This window comes from Megachile rotundata, chromosome 4 (genome assembly GCF_050947335.1).
Source record: "Megachile rotundata isolate GNS110a chromosome 4, iyMegRotu1, whole genome shotgun sequence".
NCBI classification, from domain to species: Eukaryota; Metazoa; Arthropoda; class Insecta; order Hymenoptera; family Megachilidae; genus Megachile; species Megachile rotundata.
In genome coordinates, this window is record NC_134986.1 from 5,412,650 (window position 1) to 5,424,746 (window position 12,097).

A 12,097-nucleotide genomic window follows, 5' to 3' on the forward strand; every position below is an offset into this window, starting at 1 on the left:
AATTATATAACATGAATATTGAATAACTACTTAAGTATAGTTATGTAACTTAAATATTGAATCATTCATTGAGTACAATTGAGTAACTTAAATACTGCCATAATTAAATACAATTAAATAACATACATCTCAAATAATCAAAATATAATTGAAACAACTTAAGTATTTATATAATTACAATACAGTACTAAATAAAAATTACAGTAAAAATCGAAATAGCTCTCTGGTAAATCATTAATTGATGCTTTAAAATAAATAAAATTAGAAAAAATATAGAACGATACTAAATAAAATGGAGGAACGATAAAACAGTAAACGTAAGTTTTCTTTTAATTTCAACATACAATTACTATAACATCAAGTGTGAATGAGAAACGCAGAGAAAAAGAGATTGTAGGAGAAGTAATTATTATTTACAGCAAGGTTCTACCTGATATTTATCCGTATTTTTTCTAAAATCGAACAGAACGCGGCATGATCGAATGCATAAAGGGATCCAGTGTCTAGGTCACATACAATTGTGTTAGATACGATTGTAACAGAGGAAATCTTCGTTTCCTTGAATCGCTTATTCACGCACGACTCACCACGAGTTTACAGTGTGCGTGTACCATCATGAATTATAACCTGTCATTTATAACAATTACATGTATCCAGATAACTACGATATCTGTAGTTGTACCTGAAGATTCATTCAAAAATAATTCTCGAATACTGAATTTATATTTGAAAGAAACATCGTGTTGAAAATAATTTTATCAGATACGATAAGTGATTATAATATAAACGAGATATTCAATGTAAAGTATTTTATCATTTCGATGACTTGACATTCTAGCAAAGTTGCTAAGTAAAAGTCTTTCACAACCTGTTAAGTGGAATGAAGATGTGCGGATTCGTAGAATCGCTTATTTATATCGATTGTTTAATGCCGTTTCTTAGAACTGAAATTTCCATTCTACGTTCATTCAATATAGTAAGTTTAACGATTTTTTTTATGGAATATATTATAGAAAAATTAAGTATATTAGATATTTGTAATTTGGTAGAGTTCTTTTAGTTTGCGTTTGCTGTTCAAGTAGATTTGGACGTGCCTAGTCAGACACGTGGTAGTAATAGTCGGAATAATAAAAATTCGTTTCTGAATTTATTTATTTAATTTGCTATTGAGAATTTACTTGTTTGTGGTAATAATTCGTTTCTTATTATTACTAGGTAACCCTAGTGAATTTTACTAGTAACTTAGTAGAATTATTGGAATTATGGTAAACTATTATATCAAGTGTTATAAGAATTATTGAATTAACCTAGTGTATCTAGGGTTATTATTAAAATTATTCAAACTATAGTAACCTAATATATCTAGGGTAATTATCAGAGTTATTAAAATTATAGTAACCTAATGTATCTAGAGTTATTATCAGAATCATGAAAATTATAGTACTTCAAATTTTCTAACCTCTCTTAGTTGTTTAATTGAAATTTCATAATACAATTATAGTCCCTATCAAGGTTATTAAAGTTTTAAAATTCAAAATTACCTACCTTTGTTCAGTTATTTAATTAACATTTTATAATAATTATATTAAAATTACAATTAGGGCAGTTCAATTGATTGAAATAAAGAAATTAAAACCTATTATCTATCAAATATGCATTATGAAATAATAATTAACTATTGTCAAGATTATTATTTAATAAAATTAACATTATTATTAGAATTGTCATAATAATTTCAGTATTTAAATTAAGTATTTTTAGCTATTCAGTTATTTTACAATAATAATATTAATACTATTATTATTATTAGAATTTTTAAAACTATATTACTTGGATCTTTTTTTTTCTCCAAAATGTTCATCCACTATTTCATACTAATATTACTATAATCAAAATTATCATGTTTAGAATTTTCTATCATCTATCATTTGTTCAAAACTTTGATCATCATAGTAGATTTAGTCATACCCAAACAGACACATTAAAAATCATTACTTAAGTATAATTAAAATTAAGTTTTTATTTTAATGCTTCACATTGTTACTCAGAATTAGTACTTCAATTACAGTTATGCTTACAATGTTTTATTTCCTTTGTTTGTTTAAAACAGTGAGCTCCACAATAGATTCAGCCATACTTATTAAGACACGCATTACTATTTTATTTTATTATTTCAGATTTCTAATTCAAATTGTTAGTGCAATTATTGTTGCATTTTGAACACATTTTTTTTGTAATCTTATTTTATTTAAAACATTGACAATTACAGTGGGCAAATATGATTTAGTTAGACACATAACAAGTTAAGTTTATGAAAATACTGTAATTTATTCTCTATCTTAATTCTTGTATTCAATATTTTAAGTAATGAACTTAATCTTGCTATTAGTTAAATTCTTCTGATTTTTTAAAATTAAATTACCTTAAAAATTGTTCACAGTTGTACTAAAAATTATATTGAAAATTTAATTTCACTGAAAATTGCTTACAAGGTTATCTTAAATTGCACTAAAAATTGCATTAGAAGTTGCATGTAATTGTAGTTAAAGCTACTTTAAAATTTATACTAAATTACACTGAACATTACATTAAATGTTTATAATTACACCGAAAGTTGCATTAGAAATTACATTTAATTGCATTAAGTATAATATTTAATTGCACTGAAAATTGCATAATAAAATTTGTAGTTCGTCAAATTTTTATAAGAATTTAAATTTTATTTGTTTTCTTAGATACAAATTTATTTAAATTTGTACTAATAATATTTATTATGTTATTACTAATATTACTGCTATTACTGTAACAATTATGTTACTTATTTAATACTACTGTCGTCACTATTAAAATTATGTTATTGTATTAAAACTGCTATTACTATAACAATTATCTTCTTACATTAATATTACTGTTACTACTAAAACAATTACTTCGTTAGATTAACATCACTGCTAGTACTATGCTATTTATGTTATTCAAATAATACTACTGCTACTCATAAAACAATATTATGAAATTACTAATACCATTTACAATATGGCATATTTACGAAATAACCTTTTCTTCTTTCTCATAATTATTCAATTATACTAAACTTATGGTACCAGTAAACTATCCGTACAACAGTCAGCTCGTTAATTATAAAACATTTCTGACAAACGAACGCTGACATTTAGCAACTGTCACTTTTACCACTTATCGTAATTACAAGATATGAAACACATGATACGGAAATCAAACCCGGGATGGTTAGAATCGTCGAAATTGGAGTTGGCATAAATTTCAGCTAATTATTCGTGGTTTGCCTCGATATTGGAATATCGACGTTCTAATGCATCAATCTTCTGCTTAACCCTGACATTTGGAACGTAAGTTACACTCAATGATAATGCACCAAACACTATTTGCATGCAATATACATAAATTTGAGAATTATTCGCATTCTTTGCCGTTAACGGTAATCGTAGAAATTATTACGGGTTAGGTAAAATGTGAAACGTTTCAGTTAAATGTTAGCTAGTGGCAGATGAAACTTGACCCATGTAACATTTCAATTTTATTAAATCTACAAATAAAATTTAGCAATTTAGTAATGTGTAATATAGATTTTGTTGTAAAATATTTGTCATTCATTTTGTATCGATGTTACAATTATTAATTGTTTTAATTTACTGTTTAAATTTGATGGGATTGATATTTTTTTTAAACTATTGAGTTTTTTTAGTACTTCATTAACGATAAAATTATTATATTATTTTTTAGTTTTATTGTTATTACTGTTTTTAGTAAATTTATTGTAAAATATTCAATACGCAATTTGTATAGATATTATAATTATTATTTATTGTTTTAATTTAACAGAGATTGATTAGATATTTTTTAACGTTAACAATACAATTAATGTGCAATTATTATTATTACTCATTGTAGTCAATTTATTATAAAATATTTTATATGCATTGTACATTGAATATAAAATATAATATAAATATGTAAAATATATACTCAGACTGAGTTGATCATAATTTTTCTTACACCTATCAACATAAATTAATATTAAAACTGATACTAAGATAAATTCTATATATCTTACTAATAGTAAAATAAATTTAATTAATTTATTAAAAATGTAGCTTCTATATAAAGTATCATAAAACTTATATCATTTTATATAACATATTTTCAAAGAAGTGCAATTACAAATTAACAAAAAATTGTACGATAGAAATTAATAATAAAAAACTGAACGATAGAAATTCATAATAAAAAGAGCGAACATCCAAATATTTGTAAGCAAGAGTACATAAATTCTAGATTAAAGTTCTCGAGGTTATCGAATCGTATCTTGCTGCAATTTCACGCGTTCCGTACATCAATGTTTATTATTATTATTTTTTCAATGTATGCAACCTTGAATGGCACGAGTAATCCGTATGATGCTTCTTCGGTTTCTTGTTACGTGACGGGGTCTGATCGTGTTATGATTAACCGTTGCAGAATCATTGTAAGACGAATCCTCTCGATAGATAATTTTTATTGTCTGACAGATTATTTTTATTGGCCTCCATTGTGCGCCGGCGACTGGAACGTGTGATCCTTATAATATAAAAATCGCAGTTTATGTATATCGTGTCACCACGTGAAAATGACTGATTATTTTTTTATGAAACTTTGCACAGAAGATTTGATACTGTAGATGGTTTCAGAATAGGTTCAGTAGTGATCAAAATTGAAGAAATATCACAAGTTCAGTTCAATTTTATGTATGTTGTGTCACCACGCGAAAATGACTGAATATTTTTTCATGAAACTTTGCACATAGGTAGATCTGATATTGTAAATAGTTTTAGAATAGTTTTAATGGTGCTCGAAATTGAAGAAGTACAAAAGTCACCTAAACCACAATTTCACGTGGAAATAATTTATTGAATCTTGCAAGTGATTTATCGTTAATCCTACAGAGTAGATCGATAATTCTATAAACTAACGATTATCGATTCGTGACTTGATTAAGTGTATTTGCATCAATCTCTGCAGAATTAATACGGTTGTTAATTAGGGACACAAATCAAGGTCTATTTATTGTTCGACTGTAAATACAATATTGTTTGTGCGAAATGCATTATGATTTTAACTTTTAGGATCTTTTGTGAATGACTTAACCTAACATTAGATTGGTTTATTTTTTTCTAGTGGATTTCGAAATTATTTTGAGTCGACAGAAAAGTGAGATATGCACTAATATGTTTATTAAATTATTCAACTTGTTATATTTATTATGTTTAATTTGTTAAACCGTTGGATTAATATATGAATTATTTTGAGGATTGTCGATGGTCAACGTCAAAATTATTTTGAATTTTACTAAAACGGAGAAGGATATATGGATGTGAATTTGAAAATATAAAATTGAGACATAACTTTTATGGAAAAGACTATTGTGGGATTATTAAAGAAAATTTGAAAATGCCATAACTTTTCAGATTTCGTGTTTTTAACTATCGTAGTCTCGCAATTATATAAATAATTAATATATGAATATGCGTATAATAAGTTCGATTCTAGTGTAATAAATGCAAAGATCATCAGACATCTAGAATATGTAGCATTACACAATTGGGTTTGAAAGTGTAAATACATCTTTACTAATTATATTTTAGAAATTTCGGATTCAGTAAACTATACTCTCTTTAGATTAAATATACAAAAAAGATCTAAAGAACCTAACCTAAATTATTCTTATTAAATAATAAAAATAAATAGAAAAATAAATAATACAGAAGAAAAATGTGACAATTAAAAAATGTTGCTATTCTAAAAATTACAGAATAATTTTTAAATTATTAAAAGCAATAAAAAATTGTAGTGAACTAATTAAAATAGCTCAACACAAGATAAAAATATATTAAATAAAAAAAAAGCATCTTACAGTACAAAATATGAAAAAAATGGTGCTGTTATCATAATCTTCGAATGAAAAATTATAGAAAAAAAATAAATAGATTAAATACCAAGAACAAATAGAAAAATAAAAATATTTTATTTTCACAAAAGAAAAATATGAAAATTAATTCTTCTTACAACTCTGAAAATGTATAAATTATTAAAAGCACCCCAAAAATCTTAAAGAACAATATAAAACAATTCAGTAGAATTAAAATAAAAATGAAAAGGCATCTTACAGTGCAAAATTGAAGATATATGGCGCTGTAATTACATTCTAATTTTAACGCAAAATAGTCATAGATGATAAATTAAATCGTAGATAGCGTTGTATAATTAAAAGGATCAAGTTTGATACAGAATTAATTAGCTCCTCTGATTTATAGGTAATAATGGCTGACAACTGTTCACCATGAATCATTAGTATCGCTCAGATGATTACAGAATTCTACTCTCGCGACGAATGCACATTTTGCTTGTATTCGCTATAGTGCTTCTTATCTTGACGCGTGTTACACGATTTATCTCGAACAAATATCTTCACGTGAATAATTAACGCACGTAGATACCGTCACTTAATTACATCGTTCAAAAATACCGTAATACGTGTTACATTTTTGGTATTGTTTTAACAACTTTTCTTAATACTTTCAATGCGTATTCTTTTTTATGACAATTTACGCTAATTGCGTTGTTAAATAAAACAGTTTGAAGATTCAGTAGATGACATTGTTATATAAAAAAGAATTGAACTCAAAAATTAAAAATTTGAAAACGTGGATTCGAGAATTTAGAATTTGAATAGTTAAAATTGAAAAATCCAGGAGGGTAATCAATAATATTTAAAAGATTAATAATGCTTTAAATTTTCAAATTTTCAAATCTTCAAAATCTCAGATCCGTGAATTCCTAAATTTCCAAATTGTCAAGTTTCTAAACTTTAGAATTCAAAATTATCGCTTTTTCAAATTTTGCAATTTTTAAGTTCCTAAATTTTCAAGTTTTCAAAATATTAATTTCCCGAATTTTTAAAGGACTTATTATTAAGAAGTTATCAAATTTTCAAATAATAAAATTCCTACGTTTCTAAATTTCAGAATTCATAAATTTTGATACTCCTAAATTTTCAACTTTCTTTTGACAAATTTCAAATTACTAAATTTTTAACAACTCAAATTTTCAAATTGTCAAGTTTTCAAATTATAAATTTCCCAAATTTTCAAAGCTCCTATTATTTCCGAATAACTAAGTTTTCAAATTCTGAAATTCTCAAAATTTTTTAATTTCAAAAATCTCAAATTTTGTTACTCGAAATTGCTTAATTTAGAAATTTGAAAATTTGAAAATTTCTAAATTATAAAATTCTTAAATACTCAAACCTTCAAAATTCTCAAATCCCCTTATTTTCAATTTTCAAATATTCAACAACCCAAATTTCCCAACTTTGAAAAGACGAAATTTCTATATTGTTAAATCATGAAAGCCCCAAAATTTTCAAATCAACAAATTCCAAGACTGAAATTTAAATACTTAGAATTTAAACTTTAGAATTCGTATTTTAATTGAAAATTTAGACTTTGAAGACGTAAATCTTATATGCATATACAGATTTGAAAATTTAGAATCTGAAGATGTAAAATTTGCATATTTAAGTTTGAAAATCAAAACTTTGAAAGATAGAATATATAAAGTCATTGAAAAAATAAAGTAAGCATAGATTTGTATATCTAAAATTTGTGAATTTAAATTTGAAAATCTACAATTTGACAGGTTAGATTTGAAAACACAAAAACTCAGAATTCTTAATTTCACAGTAAAAAAAACTGGAATTTATGAACTTACATCCAAAGCTCAAAAATTTGCAAAACTAAATTTTAAAATCCAAAATCCATAATTTATAAAACTTCCAAATATTCTACAAAATGACTGAAGACCATGAATATGTCCAATCGCATCCTTTGATATTAAAATACTCATGCTATCAACGTATTACCAACTAATCTCCGCCTAGTAATTTTCTCCTCTTAAAATGATCCTCGTTACACAATAATTGAACGAGGAACATCCATTAAGCTCCGGTGATCGATTCGTCATTTGAATATCTCGGGCAATCGTTGCCGAGAAGTTTTCGGTGAAACGCGTTCGTGGCATTAATGCGGATTCGAGATCCCGATTCCCTATTAATCTTCGCGTCGAATGTACCCAACCTTTCTCGAAGGATTCCACGGTCATACATCGACATTTACATGGTGTCATTCATGCTGAGCTATGTAGGAACACTCGGGCACAATGTAGGCTTCTTTGGGTTAAGAGCAAGTGTAGGAGGTGTCATCCGCTATTTGCCTTTTATCTTTTCACCAGTGGCGACTCGTAGTTATCATTAATGGGGGTGCTGTTCTAAACAATTTTTAGTTTTTATTTCAAAGGCCAGCTATGGTGACTGAATACTATTTTGAATATTATTTTGGGGGATTTTCGACGAAAAATTAGAGATTGAAGATTTAGAAATTAAAGATTTGACGATTTCGGTGATTTTTGTTTATATTATGTTTTGGTTATTTTGGTCAGAAAAGACAGAGGAGACAGTAGATATTTGGTTTTCAAAAATGTGTAAAAAACGATTTGCCAGGATTTTGAAACTTACGTAATCTAATCTAAAATTGTAGTGAAATCCTAAACAGGTCCTAAGAGACCTCAGAGAGATTCTACATAACCTAACCAACCTACATAACTATCCTACATAACCTAACCTAAGAATCTAGTGAAATATCAAACAAATTCTAAAAGACTACAGAAAGGACCTAACCTAAGCCAACCTAAGATTCTAGTAAAATCCCAAATAGTTCCTAAAAGACCACAGAGAGATTCTAACCTAACCCAATCTAAGATTCTAGTGAAATCCTAAAGAGAATTCAGAAAATTCCCTAACAAATGAAAGAAAAACCCAAGGAGAGCCAGAAACCTATTTATATAATTCTGTAACATGGAATATTCTCCCACAAAAACATTCGGTACGTAAAATACCGATTACAGTCAACAGAAAATTGTTATTATACCATAAACATGATTTATCTCGACCATAAAGCGACGGGATACACCGTAATCACCGAATTGTAGACCGTGCTACAATCGCGTGTAAGAAAAAACTGAAAAGATACAAGTAATATGCGGTTGATATTAATCAGAGGTGGACAGTGTGCATCATTGGAAGTTGAAATGTCAGTGTCTTCAGACCTCGATAGCGTCTGTCGCCGCCTGGAAACTAGTCAAAGTGCAATTCCTTTCCGTGTCGAGCAAGCTTCTTTCTTTTTAACGACAAGCGAAAGGTCAGAAAAATTCTCGTCACTGCGAGAGAGAAGGTGTGTCACCATCTTTAGAACGGAACCGCCTCTGGGACGAGTTACCTGCTGTTGTAAATTCAAATCGAATTACCTTCGTTCGAGTCGCTAAGTGCGAAATACAAGGTACTAAGGGTTGTTATTTCCACGTGAAAAAATATGTCGTTTCTTGCTCCGTTTTCGAGGTAGTTGAATTGCATGATTCGTCAGTTTGCGACAAAATTTATTTACAGAAAATTTATTGATTTCAAGTGTTTTGGGTGTTTTGACTGTCGGGGCTGGTCATGAATTAGTTAATGTAGTTTTTAATAACAGTATATTGTTAGTTATTATTTTTTTGTAATATTTTATACGAATAGCACGAATTTAGATGAAAGTATAACATGTGACTAGCGTTACAGGTAACACCCTGCATAATAATTGATCACTTACTGAGTAAACAAATTTGTAATTTTTCGTAAATAAATTTTACAAATATTCCACTTAAAGTTTCTTACAGTTTTCAAACTACTAATAATTTACTTTTCTTGAAAATCACTGTAAGACATTTTTTATTTATTTTAATATCTTTAGATTGCACCTGTTATTGACCACCCTGCACGAGGAACAATTTATTGGCTATATATATTATCCTGTACTTACGAACAACAAGAAGATCGATTAAAAGAAAGTACAAAGGGTAATAAACTGTCGAATACGGTTACCGCAATATCATGTCAGCAGTGAATTTATCACTGTCCTTTGTTCTGCTATACACACCTGGAATTTCATGGACACCTTTGCTTCACACTTGGTAACTTAATCTTTAGCAACTTCATTAGAAAAATCTTGCCTTGCTTGTGTGACACTGACACGTCCGTGTTAATGACTCTTGTCCTTTGTGTTCGTGTTTCATTCTTGGTGATATCACATCCCTCCATTTTTCTTTTCTTTGTGTAACTCTTATGACAAAATTTTTTCTGTTTCACGGTGTGTTTCGTGCGGCTGGAGGACGTTGCTGGTTACCTTCTGAATTTTACAGTTTTCTACATTTGACGTTCGAAGTTTAATATTTTTCAAATTAGAAATGTACATGAATTTTTTTATAACAAATCCGTTAAAAAAAAGAAAAACGTCATCTAATCATCCTGTTACTAAATTACAATATAAAACAAATTTCCTTAATTCTCAAAAACATCTCTCAATCCTTGATTCAAAATCCACTCAAATTTAGCTTACATAAAATAAATTTTTGTCAAACGAATCTTTGCGCGTACCTTTAAAAATAATTAAACTCTTTCGCGACAAATCTCGTCTATTTTAAAAATCTCTCAATTAACCTTTATCCAAAACCTACTCAACTTACATAACAAAATAAACTTTTTCAATAAAATCAGCTCCACACTTCGCAACGCACCTTTCAAAGTAATTAAGCTCATCCACTCCTCGTATAATAAAAAAAGATTCCTGTTCCTTATTCTTCATATTTAACGTTATAATTTGCCATGAATGATCACTGACGTAAGGTAATTATATACTAATAAAAAAAAAAAGAGGACGGAAAGATGAGGTACTCGTTTGATGGCTACATTGCATCAAGCATTTCGAGACATTTTAATCCGTCTACATGGGAACGAAAAGTGTAATTTACATTCCAGTGGATAAAAGTATTGTACAATATATGCAAGTATGATCAGCTGAGAGAAGATGAGACGATCGTGTAAATTATGCACGCACTTATGCGCGATGCAACTATCGATGGACAGGAACAGGTTAGCGAAGGAGACGGTAAATAAAAAAGGAGAAAATGATAAAAATAATAAGTATACACGCCCGTATGAATAAAATAATGTCGGTTAATGCGTAACGGTGTAAAAGGTGTGAATTGTTGACTCGTTGATTGCCTTGGGAATCGTTGTTGACCCGTGCCATAAATTTTGATTAATGATATGGCAAAAGAAATGAAACGGAAAGTTCATTTTGTAGGTAATATAAAATGGACATTGAAAATTAACGTTAACAGACTTTATTCGTTTAAATAAATTTTAAATAATCGATAATTGACATTGCTAAATTAAAATAATAATTAATTGTTTTATGATTTACATGATTTTGATGATGTGGACTGTTTTTTTAATATAGAGTAATTGTTGGATATTGTGGAGAGTACGGGATGACACTGTTATTTTTTTCTGGGGAAATCTACTCTTGTATAAGGTTGCTAAGTTGTCTAGTTCCCTATACTCTAGCTTTACAGCTTTATAGTTTTGGGGTTCTCTTGTTTTTAGCACTCTTGTGGTTTTCCTAGTTTTCTGGTTTTCAAGTTTTCTAGTTTTCTAGTTTTCTGGTTTTCTAGTTTTCTGGTTTTCTAGTTTTCTGGTTTTCTAGTTTTCTGGTTTTCTAGTTTTCTGGTTTTCTAGTTTTCTAGGTTTCTAGTTTTCTAGTTTTCTAGTTTTCTAGTTTTTTAGTTTTCTAGTTTTCTAGTTTTCTAGTTTGCTAGTTTTCTAGTTTTCTAGTTTTCTAGTTTTCTAGTTTTCTAGTTTTCTGGATTTCTAGTTTTCTAATTTTCTAGTTTACTAGTTTTCTAGTTTTTTAGTTTTCTAGTTTTCTAGTTTTCTAGTTTTCTAGTTTTCTAGTTTTATAGTTTTCTAGTTTTATAGTTTTCTAGTTTTATAGTTTTCTAGTTTTATAGTTTTCTGGTTTTCTAGTTTTCTAGTTTTCTAGTTTTCTAGTTTTCTAGTTTACTAGTTTTCTATTTTTCTAATTTTCTAGTTATTTAGTTATCTAGTTATCTATTTTTCGAGTTCTCTAATTCCCTAGTTTTCTAATTTTTTAGT